Source organism: Sciurus vulgaris (assembly GCF_902686455.1).
Source record: "Sciurus vulgaris genome assembly, chromosome: 15".
NCBI classification, from domain to species: Eukaryota; Metazoa; Chordata; class Mammalia; order Rodentia; family Sciuridae; genus Sciurus; species Sciurus vulgaris.
The window spans coordinates 82,488,649-82,504,859 of NC_136476.1; positions in this window are offsets into that span (position 1 = coordinate 82,488,649).

The window sequence follows — 16,211 nt, forward strand, 5'->3', positions numbered from 1 at the left end:
CTCTCAGAAGGGTACATGGAGCTAATGCTGCCTGTTTCTTATGAGTGCTGCAATGTGTGTCAAGAGGGGAGGGGAGTCCTAATTTTAGCCAAATATTCTACAGGTTCATTCTTCCAGGTTACAGATAAGCTGCATAAATTGACAAGTCCACCCAGCTATATCCAGCAACAAACAAGCAGCTATTCTGAAACCTTTTCTGCCAGCCAGTCAGATATTTTAGGTTCAAAAGAAGGTGTATATTCAGAGTGCTCTAAAGCTGTGTAAGGTACCTGAGGTTATTATCAGGGTAGGATAGGGTGCTAGGGTGCTACTATTATGTCATTTTTCCATAAACTTAACTGGTCTATTACTTCAAAGTAGAAACTTTTTTTCCTTAAAATAAAAATAATTTTTCTTGGATTTGGGGTGAATTTTGTTTAAAAAGTTTGGTTTTAATCTAATATGGTAGACATTGCTGGCCATGGCCTCTGATCCTCAAGCTCCTAACACAAAGATGTTTACTTGTTGAGCATTGTCTGGAAAGGGGAAAGAAAATGCTTATTTACCAGTTAACTCTTGTAATCAAGGTTACAAAACAGGGATCTATTCACTAACACTGTATCAGTCTCAATATATAAAAAGCACTTTGTATTTAAAACTTTATTATAAATATAAATATATATATATTGTTTTTTTAACCTAGAAACTAGATATTACCTCTTGGTTGTTTGCCACCTTAATATCATCTTCTCTTAATGTTGAAACTGCCAGGTAACAGGCCTTTTTCTGTGTATTGACGGAATTGTGCGGAGCTGACTGTACAATCAAGCTCAGTTGCTCCTTTTCTTGTTCTCATGTTAGAGGCCAGTGAGACTTAGGTATGATCCTAGCCATTATGTGTGAGGAGAAATTGTTTTATTGCTCCTACTAATATCCATACTGAGTCAATGAAGCCATTCCATTCTGCCAAAAGCTGATCACCACTCCTGTGGTATTAGCAAGACATTTTCTCCCTTTTGAGAAGGTTTGGTGTGCTGTTTCCCACTAAAGTTTATATTCAAATGGAGAGAAGAGTTTGAGAGGCAAAATTGAAGTATTCTGGGAAAATCATGACCCTTCAGTTCTGCTGAATCAGCGCCCTCATCTTGAATGTAACAAAGAGCTTTTGTTCAGCCAGGAGTGTAGCCAGTCCCTGAGTGGCAGTTTGGAAGCAGATAGTTGTGCTGGGACTTAATGTGTTTGAAGAGAGGAGTATCTTATTAAAATCCTTATATGTACATCAGCTGCTAAATGTAGAACTTAAGGTCCTCACATCTGATATTTGAAGTTTTTTGTGGTAGTTCAGGTTTTGGTAAAAATGGGGATTGCTTATGGGTCACCCAGGCCCTATGAGATGCTGGGTGTCTGAGATGCTGGCCATGTTTAGGAGGCAGAAGAAGGGATATCCTTAGTCTGGATATGAAATGGGAGTATTGGTGAACTCTACTCCGCAGGATTAGGAGGTCATCCTGCACTCCTGCCTCCCCGTCCCCAGTCTATCCCTCAGCCCAGACACAGCTTTAGGAAATCCTCATCCTTCCAAACGTGTTTGGATAGTAACATTTCCAAACAGTCTTTCAGGGATCGTTTCGATGGCCTACTACCAAGGTATTTGTCCCCTACTTTGAGTCTTAACTGTGGTTTTTCTCCAGTCCCAGTGGGAAAGGGCTTCAAGGCACCCCCAGTGGCATTTAATATTCTGCATAGATCAGGCCTTTCACTCTAGACAGACATATCACAGGAATCTATTTGGTAAAGCAGATATCATTGTCTAGCTACCGAAGGAATGTGGTGACTTTTCTCAGGTGCTAGAGCTTGCCCCCAGCCTCTCCTGAGCCCCAAACTGTTGATTCCCATTTCTAGATCTTGCCTTCTCCAGTCCCTTTTGACCCCCACATTAAGAGACCGCCCAAAAGGGTTCCCTCCATTCTAGTGGGCATTTGTTGAACTATACTGACCCTGGGCAGGCTGCTAGCTATTGGGAAAGCCTTGTGGCTCCTTCCTACAGAGACTGGCACACCCTGAGCTGCTGCAGAAGGGAAGTTAGGGACAAAGCTGTGCTTTCCCTGGAAGGGTGCGCTGCAGCCCCAGGTCGGAGCGGGGAAGGCACTGCAGTAGATCCTCACCTTTGCTCCTCTGTAAGCTCTCTGATACTTTAGGAATGCTGGAAACCAAGGGATGCATTACACCAGCCCCCTTCTGTGCCACTGACTTTGTGATTTGGGTTGCTTTCATGAGTAACTTTGTTCAGTGAAACCAGGGTTTGTTTTTGTTTTTGTTTTTTTCCTTTGCTACTTACATATTTAAAGGTACAAGTTTCTTATTTCAAATCTCTACTGATAATGCCCTATGGGAAGATGCTGGAACACATTTTGCAAATGTGACTTTTTTTTTTTTTTTTTAATTTTGCTTGAAGCCTGTGTCATGTCAGTTGCTGCTGCCTTCTTTCCTTTTATGAGGTTCCCAATGTTTCTTCCAGAAAATTCTTTATTTATGCAAGTCAGGTGACTCGTAGGCCACAAAACCATTTGATGATAAGCAGATTATCATTAGGTGCATATTTTATTGGTATTTGTGAAATGTTATGCCTGTGTTGCAAAAGTTGAATAGTTTTGTCTTTATATAATTGCTGTCTTTGGTGCACAGCATGGTTTTTCTTAATTGAATGTTACTGTTTACTATTTCTTCTTATAGAAGAGACCTTGCCCTTTTGTATGACATGTTTTAATAAATGTTATCTGTCAATTTTGTAAAAGTTTTGTTTTTCACTCTGAATGGATGACCACATCTTGTTTTCATTCTGGCTTTTGCCACCTGAGAATAAAGTTGTATTATGGCCTTTTGATAAGTAAATACCACATGGTCTGTCACTTGGGCAGCGAGTACCTGTTTACTGTGCCAGGCACTTATGATGACTGTCTCACTTTAAACTCAGCTCCCTGCCAGCCTTAGCAGGTATTCAGGCAGATATTCTCTGAGTACTCCCTGGGCCCTCTCCTTACCCTGCACCTGCCCTGAGAGCCAGCTTCTGTGGACCCTCCCTGGCTGCTGGTCAGAATCACCACAAATGCTGGGAGGAACTCAGAGGATGAGGGAAATCTCTTTGGCCTCCTCCTGCCAAGTGTGGGTTAGCAGTGGCTGGGCTTCTCTGCCAAGGGCCACAGCTCCAGTCAGGTGACTTCTGAGACTTGGTAATCACACCCTCCTCTTTGCCTCCCAGCCCAGGATTGGTCTTGACTTCCTGCTTTTGCCAGCCTCAGGTGCTTCACTGTCCTTGTGTGTGTTTCTGGCCAGGACTTCAGGTGATAGTTTAGGTGTCCTCATTTCACAGATGAGCCAGGCTTGATGCAGAGAAGGTAGGTATTTACCAACAGTCACAGAATGATGTGAATGGGGCCAGGATTCGAGAGCAGGCCCTTGTGGCTGCCACACATTCTGGTGTTTTTTTCCTTTACTCTGTAATGTCCTCATGCCTTTCACTCAAGTCCTTGTGTCACCTCACTTTGCCCTTCATCCTTTCCCCTCAAAAACCCAAGCCCTCGAGAGGCAGCAGCAGTGCTCTCTCAGAGGCTGTGAGCACCAAGGGCCCCACGTATTTCCTAACAACAGCTCATTACCAGAGACACTGCTTGTTTTAGACCAAACTTAACCATCCTCCCACACAAACCTTCTGTTACCACTATTTGTTGTGAGGTTCCCCCTCCCTGTTGCTGATTTCAAAGCCAACGCCAGATTGCCTCTGCTAGCTTAGCTGTCCTCTATATGGGGGAGAAGTCACCCCAAAGAACCATGCTAGCCTTTATTTGAGGTGAGGCCTGTCCATCTTGACCAAGGGCCAGCAGTGCAACCCCTGCAGCATGGTGACCTCTCTCTGACCACCCCCCACCTCTACCGGGGATCTCCTGAGGCCCCAGTTGCCAGTAGTCTAGGGAAACCCACCTAGGGAGCAGGAGTCCCAGAACACTCACCTCTCTCTGGGTGGAGACCTGTGGGGCTAGAGATGAGCAGCACAGGAGAAGAAGAGAGAAGATGGCTCATTTGTATTTGGGAACAGAAGGGGTAGGATGTGAGGGATGTTGCCCATATGGAGCTTATAGCACCTGTGCAGTTTATTTAGATTTCTTCCTAGTACAGCTCAGGGATCACTTTCAGCAAACCACCGAAGATTCCTTGACAGTTCTCATTCCTGGTCATCCAAGGGGCCCAGCCCTAGAATTTGCCCACAGTTAGTGGACCTGGGAGCAGATCAGCAACTGGAAATGAGGTAAGTTTGCCGTGATAAGCAGTTATTTGGCGGGTGATCTAATATGCTCTTTCTCAGTACAGATAAGGGAAAGATAAGAACTCTGCCCTTTTACCTTTCTGTCATGCATGAGCTGGGGTTGAGCTCAATGGTGGAAGGTTTGCCTAGCATGCGGGAGGTCCTCAGTTCATTCAGTGCAAAAAGAAAAAGAAAATGCTATTTCAAGTTCAGTGAATGAAGATGGGCATGTATTTCCCTTCAGGAGAAACCACAAAGGCAGATGGGGGTGGGGAGAGAAGTCTCTTGGTCTTTTTCTGAACTGGTTTGACTAGTATGAATCAAAACTGAACAATTTGATTTTAAAATCTCATACCACTTTGATTTCTTTCAAGGGGATAAGCCAGTTGATCCTTGCAAGTAGGAGAGTTACACTTGTCCTTTGAGGAGGCATGCAGGTTCCATAAAAAAGATAATTCATAAGCAATATTGTGGGTAAATACATGTTATAAAAAATAGTGGCTTTTTACTTAGACTCTTATGATTATGAGTTCTGTTTTTTTCTTTCTCATATTCCAAAATAAGAAACCAGTACTGAAGCTATTAAATGTATTTATAACTTAATAAGATACTAGTTACTCCCCAGAGTATACTGGTCTGCCTAATAAAACAGCTAACCTTGATGAATGGAAGCTAAAGGTTGCCTCTAGAACTGCTCTTGTTAACTTGGGATCAGCAATGCTGTGATAAAATCTCACATATTAGGGGGTCTCTGAAAAGATCCTCAACTCCAGTCATGATGGATGGATGCCAACACTATAAGTACTGCTGCAATTCCTGTAGGATTTGGCTTAGTTAGAAATTGTAGGCTTTAAAATGACAGCAAAGTGACCTTGAGTCAACCTAGAAAGAATTAATTTTTGCCTCATTTTTATAGCATGCCCTAACGTGAAGTATCTTTTGTCTTCACACTATGAAGAATGCAAAATAAATTTTCTTAGAATATTTTAAACTGTAGTTCTGTATGGTTATTGGGCCTGGAATACCCACTTATCCCACCAAACACCTATCATACTTTAATAGGTATAAGAAGAATGGATTGCAGGTAAGTGGGCTGCAGGTGAAGGCCCTTGGTAAATACTCAGCTGAGATGAGCTCATTTGTAATAGAACCATGAGGTAGAACTTCCTTTGAGGTCACTTCAAGTAGCAGAAAATGATGACAACTGATACTCTGTTGGGGAGGGTTCTTCCCCCCAGGAAGCCCCTTTCTAAGTTCTCTTCCTGGGCTGGCAGGGGTGTCTGTATTTGGGGTGAGCTTTGTACAATTGTCCTTAACCTGCAGAGCACTGGGCCCAACTCTTGACTCTGGGCATTGTGGGCCTGGGCTGGATTATCCTGGTGCCTGTAGGTAGTGGGTGACTCCTGATTCTCCTCAGGTTGTTGAACTCTGCTTCCTGAGGAGAAACAGAGAGAGGCATCAGCAGCTAATCCTACTTGAATCCCTTGGATTCTGGAAGCAGAAATTAACCCCAGAAATGCAGAGTGTCATGATTTTCAGATAGGTGAAGTTCCATCAAGGCCTACTCCAGGGAATGGGTAAGGGCAAGGAGTTGGACTCCAGTGCCTTTCCACCAGAGCAGCTTTAACTTCCTAGACTTCAGTCCACCAGCTAACCCTTACCCAAGGGCCTCTATATTCCAAGCTGTTATTAACACCTTCCATGGATTGAGTACCCTCATACCAGCAGCTCCAGGGCAGGGGCCAGTGTCATCCCTGAAAGCAGGACACTGACTTGCAGAGATGAAAAGAAACTAACTCAAGAGTGACAGAACCAGATTCAAAAACAGGCAGCCCAAGTTCTGCGCTCCACTGAGTTTCATGTCCTCTGCTGTCATCCTATGATGGGCAGCCAAGGGCCATCACAGTAAACCCTGCTATACTTTGCTGCCTCAGTGAAATAGGAGTTCCAAAGGTCACAGGCTTATCTGCCCACTGCCTTGGTGTTCACTTCCAGGAGATTGTTTGAGCACTGGCAGGACCTGCTTATTTTGGGGGGCCCCACACAGGCCCACCCTGTTCCCATTAGCCCTGAGGCAGCCACTCCTTCACAACAGCCTCCACTCCATGTCATACTAGTTGCCCAGGGTGTCTTCCTTCTAAGCAGATGTGATTGCCACTTCCCTTGCAAGGGCCATCTGACTGAACTCTGCAACTTGGTGTCCAAGGCCCTTCCAGATCTGACATCAGCCTACTGGTCTGTCCTCAACTGTTGCTTCCCAGCGGGGCCTGGCTGGTTTCCTTTGGCTTCTCCTGGTCCTTGCATGGATGATTTTCTGTGCCTTGAGTATTAATCCTGCTCTTTTTCCATCCATTCCTCCATAATCTTTGTCCTCCTGGAGGGCAGGCTCCTTTCCATTATCCCAGGCTCTGCAAAAATATTTGCAACTTCTTCCCTAAGTGACCCTCAGATTCATACCACTCGTATGACCCCATTTTATTTTGAATTAGCTCTGTGGTGACACCCATATTGTATGTTTATGTATTCCATCTATTCTTCACCCTCCCACATCCAAGTCCCCTGTTGGACAGCAAGATACTCAGGCAGGAACTGTGTCTTATCACCTCTGAATGGCTGCCCTGGCACAGACCAGATCCATAGTTGGTGAATACTGCTGAATTTTACAAGATAAAATAAAGCAGATGCACTGTTAAGTCTTATCCATAACTTATAACCATGGACCTTTTGCTCCAAAAACCTTTCTTAGGGCTGGGTCCAGGGCATGCCTATAATCCCAGCAGCTCGGGAGGCTGAGGCAGGAGGAACACAAGTTCAAGCCAACCTCAGCAACTTAGCAAGGCCCTAAGCAACTTATTGAGACCCTATCTCAAAATAAAAAGTGAAAAAGGGCTGGGGATGTAGCTCAGTGGTTAAGCACCCATGGGTTCAATCTCTAGTGCAAAACAAAATAACAGAAAAGCTTTCGCTAGGGCTGGGCATGTGGCTCAGTGGCAGAGCACTTGACCAGAACACGAGGCCTTGGGTTCCGTTCCAGAACCACAAAACCAAAAGCAAAAACCTTTTTTAAGGAAGTATAAGCACTCAACTGTCATGAAGTTGCCAAAATTGCCTGTTAGCTGAGAATTCTGAGATAAGTATGGGTTCTCTTTTCAACCCAAATGAAAGATTTTATTTCTGAGCAGGTACTTAGCTAAAATACCAGACGCTGGTTATTTAAGTCAAGTCAGGCAAAAGAGGGCAATGGGAGTCATCAAGGGTTTCTGGTACAGAGCAGTCAGCATGAGAAGTCTGTGGGTGTTGGTGGAATAACTCACAGTTGACCACTTATTGGAACTAAAACAAACAGAATCTCCATACTCCATATTAAATATACCAGCCTGATAATTACAAAAAGTGACTAATTTCATTGTTAATTTCTGCCAGGAAGCTATCCTGGAAGGGCATGCTTTCAGTGTGATTTTGGTATTATCTAAAGCAGATGGCTACATGTTATTTAGTGCTTCATCTAATACTAAAATTTGTGGCAATTGATTAAGAACCAAAAGTGGCTTTTGGACAACTTTCAAATTGTGATTGTGCCAATCTAAGCTTTAAGTAATAGTAGAGTGTTAAGTCAGAAAACAGAATTTGAGCCAAGCTTTTATGAAATAAAAACTGTTTCTTGTGACCAGGCTCTGAGGGGTGTGGCTTGAGCCACTCCTGAAAGAGCAGCAGTCAGGTCTGTGACTCACACACAGAGCTCTGCCCCCAAGGTGGTATCTCTGTTGGGAGTGTCTCAGAAGCATCTTTAGGGCCATTGTTTCCATTTTTAATATTAGAATGTTTCAGAGCCTCCTACCCCCACCTCCTGATAGGGGTGGTCAATAAAAATTTTAAATCACAAAACACTTATGAATTCAGTAATGCTAAAATGCATATAGTTGAATCTGAGGCAGGAAGTTTGAGGCCAGCCTTAGCAACTTAATGAGACCCTGCCTCAAAAATAAAAAGGGTTAGGGATGTGACTCAGTGGTGGAGTGCCTTGGATTGAACCCCGAGTACTGGGAGAAGAAAAAAAGAACACACACAGTTCATTTTTTTCAATTGACTAGGATTAGCACAAACATAGGAGACCTCAAAGTAGTTCAATCATTCATTCCTTTATTTGCCAATATTTATTTATTTGTTTGAAATGAGGGTCTCACTATGTTGCTCAGGCTGGCACTGAACTCCTGACTCAAGCAATTCTCCTGCCTCAGCCTCCCAAGAAGCTGAGGCTATGGGCATGTGCCACCAAATATTCACTGACTACCAGCTTTGACTCTGGGCTGGGCCTACAGATGGTGATTCCCTGTCTTCAGGGGTTGTGAAAATCCCTCCTGTGGACAAATGGATATTTCCTCTTAGGTCCTTTGCTGCCTACATCACATAGTTAGCTAAACCTATGAATCCAGACCTATAAATGAGATTTAGCCATCCATCAACTTCAAGAGAACAATTCTCAAACAGAGCTAACCTGGGATGCTAGCTGGAACACTCAGAGCTGTAGGTGAGGCCTGAGTCACTGAGTTTAACAGACCTAGATAGACCCAAGTTATGGCCTCTTCCTGGAATAGCTGTGGAGCTGACCTCAATCTCACCTGTTTTTTGAGATTTTTTGTTAACATCACTTATCACCTCAGGGTACAAAGGAACAAAACTTCCCCATCCTTAAAGATTTCTGTTTCTGCCTCCCCTGATTTTCCCATTTTCTCTATTTGAGCAGAACCCTTTTCACATAATCCATCCACCATAGTTGAGCATTTTGATTCACAGAATACAGAAGCTGCAGAATAAATCAGTACTCACTTGCCATAGAGTGCCCTGTCGAGGAAGCAGAGGCATGCTCCTCCCACTCCATCCCCCACACCCCCCCAAAAAAAACCCATGAAAGAGCCTAATACTAGTGTTATTCCAAGCACTGAGGATATATCAGTAAATAAAATGGATTTTTAAAATCCCTGCTCTCCTGGAGTTCACATTCTAGAGACAGATAAGACTGATAGCCAAGGAGAAGGGCCACAGACATGCAGGAGCAGGATAACTAGGAGCATTCGGGAGGACTGGGTGGATTCTGGCCTGTGGAAGTGTGGATTGGATTGAAGAAGAGGCTATCCTGCCCAAAGGGAAAAGTGTGGAGAGAAGCATGGAGGAGGTGGGAAGGTGCCATGAGCCACCGTAGCAGTGGAATCCAGGATGACGGGGAGCTGGTGGTTACCATGGTAATGGATATCAACTACTGAGCATTCACTTGTGCCAGGCTCTGTGTTCCACTTTTTTTTTTTTTTTTTTTTTTTTTTTTTTAGTTGTAGATGTACACAATGCCTTTATTTTATTGCCTTATTTTTATGTGGTGCTGAGGATGGAAACCAGTGCCTCACATGTGCTGGGCAGTCACTCTACCGCTGAGCCATAACCCCAACCCCTGTGCTCCGCTCTTTATGTGTGATATCTCATTAGATCTTCACTGTAACCCAGCTTGAAAGGTAAGGGGAAACTGAGGCTCAGGGGGTATAAATAAGTGGCAGAGCTGGGATTCTAACTAGGTCATCTGACTCTAGTGTCGAAGCTGACAGTAATCACACAATGTTGCTACACAAGGTCATGACATGCTACAGATCTCAGTCTGAGAAGCGTGGATTTGATTTAGTAGACAATGATCAGAGCTGTCAGGAAGATGAATCCAATGGGATGATGTGACCTAAGATGTGGTGTCTGTGCTGCATTCCCTACATGGGTTGAGTGACTAATAATAGGCTTGCCAACGTGGTCTCCTGGGGGTGGAGCAGGTGCCTGGAGGGTAGAGCCACCAGGAGCCCAGGTAGGTCAGGTTCAAAGTCAGTGGTGGAACAAGGCAAGCCCAACTCCTGAAGCCTAATGGGGGCCTGTGAACCTACAGCTGTCTGAGAACAGAGATGCTTTCTAAACTTGACTTCCATGGGATTTTTGCCTCTGACACTGGTCATAACCCAATCAGCAATTCCTTTAATATAATTTAAAAATTGCCATTGTCCCCAGAGTGAGCAACACTCACCCACTTCTCTCTGTGCTGGTCTTGAGGGGAAGTGTGGATGGCAGAGAATCTTGTGAACCCCTTTGCCTCCCACACACACTGCAGGAAGCCTGACGCTAGCCATGGGGGTGGCTGTCAGCAGCCCGGCCTCCTTCTGTCATTTCCTTGTTGCATAGGCTGGCCCTCTCCCTCTCCTCCACCCTACACACACCTGTCTGCCTCACTTTCCCCTCCAGTCTCCAGTCTCCAGCCTGCTCAGAAACCTCCATGGTATTCCCAGTTCCTACCAAAGCAGGCCCTAGCTCTCCAGACTGTGTTCTTAGACTCCTTTTCTGAATGGTACCTCCCCTATTTCTCCATCCTACCTGCTGTACTCTCCAGCCATATTACCATCTTCCTTAGACTTTCCCTCAACTTCCTGGTATCCATAAGCATTGCTAATCCTGTTCCCTCTGCTGAGGACACCCACTTTGTCCTCTCCTCCTGCCAGAATCCTGCCCACTAGTCAAGGCTATTTCTAAGGCCACCTCCTCTAAGAAACATTCACTCTTCCAGTCCAGCAGCATCAGTCCCTCCTTAGAAGCCTCATCAAGCTCAGGGCAGGTCATCATGCAGGCCTCATTTATATGCACATTTCTAGCTCTGTGAGGACCAGAGGGTGCAAAGAACTGCTTATTTCTGTGTTCCTTGCAGACCAGGGCCTACACCCACCTGCACCTGACAAACATTTGTTCAGTTGAAGTCTCCTGCAGTCTGAAGGTAGATATGGGTGTGGCACCTATTAGGTGAGAGACTGGGGAGACCAAAATACTTGCCCAGATATGAACATCAGATTCTTCTGGTAAGAGTTAAAAGTATACGAAACTATACCGTTGCTGGTTGTGTAGCATCAATCATCCCTCAGATACACAGTTTTCATTACCAGCCTCTCCCAGGCCAGAAACTGCTTCGGAAATGGCAGAGTAATGGAGGTTGGCTTTGCCACATTCCAGTTTCTCCCCTCTTAAGAACTGAAATGTGCTGAGCTATTGAGGGGCCCCTGCTGCTTCTCCACAACTCATGAGCAGCTGTCACAGCTACTGAGTGCTACATGGGATCAGGAATTGAGCTCTGCTTCTACTCCCATAGGCCCCTCCATCCTCTGCAACAGAGGAATTCAGGCTTTTTCTTTTTGGACTTAGAGAAATAACTAGTTTGACTGACTTTAAAAACACAGGCTTGTCCTTGTTCTCTGAGTAATCTTATCAGTCACAAACCACCCCTTTCAAAGTCTGGACCCCAAAGAACCCCTCTGATTTGGGCAGAATGAAAGTTGACTTGTCATTTTACAGAAAGCCTGAGGGACAGCTTGTCCTGTAATCAGAGTGCCATTTGTCGGGTGGAAGGGCAGCCTGAAAACCTGAGGTTGGGAGCCCCTCCCCAAATATGGCCCCAGTCTGCTCCAGGCAAAGTGGCTGCATGCTCCTAAAGACTGGTCAGCAACAGCTGCACTGTCTAGCAGCTACTGATCCCTGGTCTCCCTCAGAGGGGATGACATAGGACTTGTATAAACAGGGGTCCGAGGAAGAGATTATGGGTCCCCTCCCTCTGTTTGCTAGGAAAGTAAAGCTTTCTCATGGGAGAATTTATGGCCCCTTGGCCACAGGAGAGCCGGATTGGAGCACTCCTCTTTTCATTACTCTGAGTTTATTTAAACATAAAGAAACTTACACCAAAGTTTGCTTTATCATTGTGTGATTAGCTCCTGGACCTCAGGATTTCCTGCCAGTACACATACTGTAGAGTCCAAATCATATGCATACAACTCAATGAATTTTCACAAAATAAACAAACTCGTTGCCATACCCAGTTCAAAAAACATGGTTCTCACAATTCTGCTTGTTCCTCTTGCCAAGGGGAATTTACGCTGACCACTGGAATCGTAGGTTAGTTTTGCCTGTCTTGAAACTTCACATCAATGGAATCGCACAGCAAATACTCTTGCCTCTGACTCCTTTTGCTCAATGTTATGTTTCTGAGATTCATTCACATCACTTGTGGTCATATTCCCAACACTTGTTTTTAAGTCGTTGCTCTTTTTGTTGTTGTTGGGTTTTGGTTTTGGTTTTGGTTTTGTGGTACTGGGGATGAAACCCAGGCCCTAAAGTGCTAGGCAAGCACTTTACCACTGAGCTACATCCCCAGCCCTTATTTGTCTTTAAATGGTCCCCAAAATTGCAGTTTGAGCTCCATTAGAGTACCATACCCCACAGCAGAGTGTGTTAGCTGTAATTGAGATTGTTTTACCCAATCCTTATCCTGCTAAAAAAACAGCATTCCCATCTCCAGGAGGTGATATCAGCAAGTTAACTATGGGTATTTGGAGAGATTCAGGGGCCAAATAATATAGCTTCACTCAATTGAGCCGAGAAGGGGCTACACTCACACTTTGACCTCCAAGTCTTTCTTCTGAATTTCTGGGTCTCTTGATTGAGAAGAGTAAAGTCAGGCCCCTTGGAGAGTGCTTTAGAAATCAAAAAGGACTTTATGCTAGGGAAATTTAACAAACCAAGGGACCCAGAGGCTGAAAGGAATAGCTGTCCAATGCATATTATTGGTACAAGATTGTTGGAGAAGAGGCAACTGCAGGTGACTGTGGACTCTGCCACTGGGGCTCTGCTATGGATCATCTTGTAGAAGTGAACTCTGCTGGATTTTCAGCTCTAGAGAAAGGCAAAGTGGGCAGCAGTTTTGAGAAGATGTTGGTATGAGGACCAAGGAGGGCAGGCATGTAGGACTGCTCTGCCTTTACCAGGGTGTTGGGATGCTGCCCACTCAGGAGGGCTCTCAGTTGGTGTCCTTCAGCTCTGAGTCATCTCATCCCAGGGAGAGGGGAACCTGACCTCTTTTTGTCCCTCCATTGTTCCTTGGTTTAAAACATTTATTGAGCATTTGCCTTGTGCCTGGCCTGGTACTGGATACAGGGATCTCAGTGGGAAACAATCCACAGTCCCTATTCTCAAGTCACAGGAAGCCTCTGACAACAGGAAATGCTGGTATCTTTTAAGAACTGTGGGAGAACAAGACAAGGTCCCGTTATTCAGTTATTTATGCCTGACAGATGAGTCAGCAGATGTCTTCATTCATGTGATAGTTTCCAGGTAAGTTGGACATGATGGAGAAAACTTATCCAAGCAAACCCCAATGTGGACACAGAAACCACTGTCCATTGCATGTTGATCATACTCCAGGCATTTGGGAAGCACCGCAGAGTCACTGTCTCATTGTACTACTCCCAGCAACCCTTTGGGATCTGAATAATTATTATCTCTGTCTTACACATGAGGAAACAGATGTTCAGAGAAGCTGAGCATCTTATCTTTGTTCATGGAGTTTCAACCATGGAAACTGTGTCCTTAACTTACTGCTTGACCAGCAGTTGAGCCACCCCTAATAAGACTTCTGCCAAAAAGGATGGGCATAAGTTACCCACTTACCCAAATGTCCTGTGGGTACTGGAGGCGGGTATTAAGGAAGGTCTTTCATTACAAATTGTCTGCAAAGCCAGGCTTCCATGCTGTGAAAAGAAAGTTACTTTGGTTCCAGCCAAGAGAAGAGCTGGAGGCAGAGGCACTGAGATTCTCTATGCCAGAGCATCCCCAAGAGGAACTGAACCTACTGATTCATTGGGCTTTGAGCACCAAGGTTTCTGTGAGTTCCAAAAGGCTACTTAGTCTCAAAGAGGACAAAAACAAACAAACAAACAAAGCCCATGTCTTTCAAACCAGGTCATTAAAAATAAAGAAAAAGCCAAGATAGCCCAGCCTTCTCTAGTCTTGACTGACAGGGCAGCCCTCTCTTGGAACAGAGACTGTTCTTCAGGCGACAAGGTGGGAGGGAGAAAAGGAGCGGGCAGATCAGTTGAAGAGTTTTCTCATTAAATAGCCAGAGGCAAAGATTCCACCGAGCTAAGCTCCGTGATGAAAGGGGGGCAGAGAATGACAGCCTGTCAGGGATGGAGGAGGAGAGGCCTGAGGAGGGCAGGGGGAGGTAAACCAGAGCACACTCACACTGTGCTGCCCCCTGCATCTCTGCTGTCCGGTCAGTCCCACATAAGCTAACAGCTCCTTTTGACTCAGAACCCATTGAGTGCAAACCACTTCTATTTTCTCGTGGATCCTCACATTAACCATCTGGGGCGGGTACCATTGCCATGCCCATTTAATAGATGAGAAAACAGCGGTTCAGAGAGAGTGAACAACTTGCCCAGAGTCTCACAGTTTTTACTACATTCACCCAGACTTGGGAATACCATGAAGTCAAGTGTCCAGTAGTGGTGGAAGCACTGAATTAGAAAACAAAGTGCTGGGCCAGGGATAGTGGATGGACTACTGAACTGCGATCAGAGGACAGAAGAGACAGGAGCTGGTGAGGGGCAGATTCCCCGGAGAAGAGGACTGATCAGAGCAGGGCAGGTACACAGGGCGCCTAGCTTGATGTCTGAGAAGGAAGACTGCCAGGAAGGCAATAATGCCACAAGCCCTGCTCACTGGCATCCATGAGCATCCTCTCATTTGACGTAGAAGGGTAAGATTAGAAGTATGGTAGGGACTCAAAGTAGTCCTGGGGATGCATTTTCTTCTCCCTTTCCTTCGCCTCATTTATTTTTCCAGAGTCCTCCTCACCATCTACTATGTCACAATGTTGACAGTTTATGCTTCTCTTTTCCATGAAAGCACAGTAGCATGTATACTCCTTAAGAGCATGAATTTTGTGTTTCTTGTTCACTTCTAAATCCTCAGCACCTCGAGTAATGTTTGTTACTTAATACACATTTAATAAACATCTGTCAAATGAATAAATATGCAACAGTTTTCATGACAGGGCCTCCAGAGCACTGTACAGCTCCACTGCCAACTAATTCCGCTTGCAGCACAGTGACCTCACCTCCCTTGTTAGGACTCCCTCAGTTACTATTTCTGCAGCCTGAAAAAGCAAGGCAAGGATGAGCAGGGATCCTAGGAGTCAGGATCAATATCAGGAGCAGAATGCTCTGTTCATGCTCAGCCATGAAGAAAGGCAAGATTCAAAAAAACAGAGGTCTTGGTGGCAGTGAACAAATATAGACATTTGTCAGGACACAGTTTACCTCATTTAAGTCAATTAAAAGAAAAAGCAACAAAAAAGATGGACTCTCCTCCCTTCTCTCCAATTCCTGGGATTCTATTCCTGAAGGGCTCCTTCCATTCTGATTCTGTTGTAAGGAGAAAAGGAATAAAGAACTAGCAGAAGGAGAAAAAAAGACAGAGAGAAATTAAAGAGAGGCCCGCTCTCCAGATTCTCATATTTGAAATTTTCAGTGGGGCCTTTAAGCAATCTGATGCCATGACTTTTATTTTTAACTGGCTTTCAACTCTGAAGAAAGCCCTGAAGTCGCCTCTAAGGTCAATGGAACTATTTGCTCTAGGGAAATTGACTTGGGGGTGGGGGGAAAGGTTCCATCTTCCTGGGAATCTTTTCAAAAAGCCTTGGTCATCAAAGTCATCCTGCAAAGCCCTCTGACTTCTGAGCGAAGGCAAGCAGTGTTTCTGGTCTGAAGTTTGATGGACAGGATGTTGGCTTTACATTAAACACATGTGGCGGCATGAATGCTCTTCACGTGCAGCTTGCTCACTTCATTGAAATCCAGGGTGTGCCCAGCGGGTTTCTGCCTGCTTATAACACTCAGAGCACAGCCACCTTTTTAAACAGGCTCTATCTGGGCAGATGTCTTTGCTTTTCTGATTGCCTATGGGAAAACACAGCAGCCCATCTTAAGATACTGTGGTAGAGAAGGTCATTGATTCTGAGATAGACTGGATTTTATGACTGTTTTCAGGGGAAAAATAACCAAATTTAATATATGCTTTGATGGTAAAATGT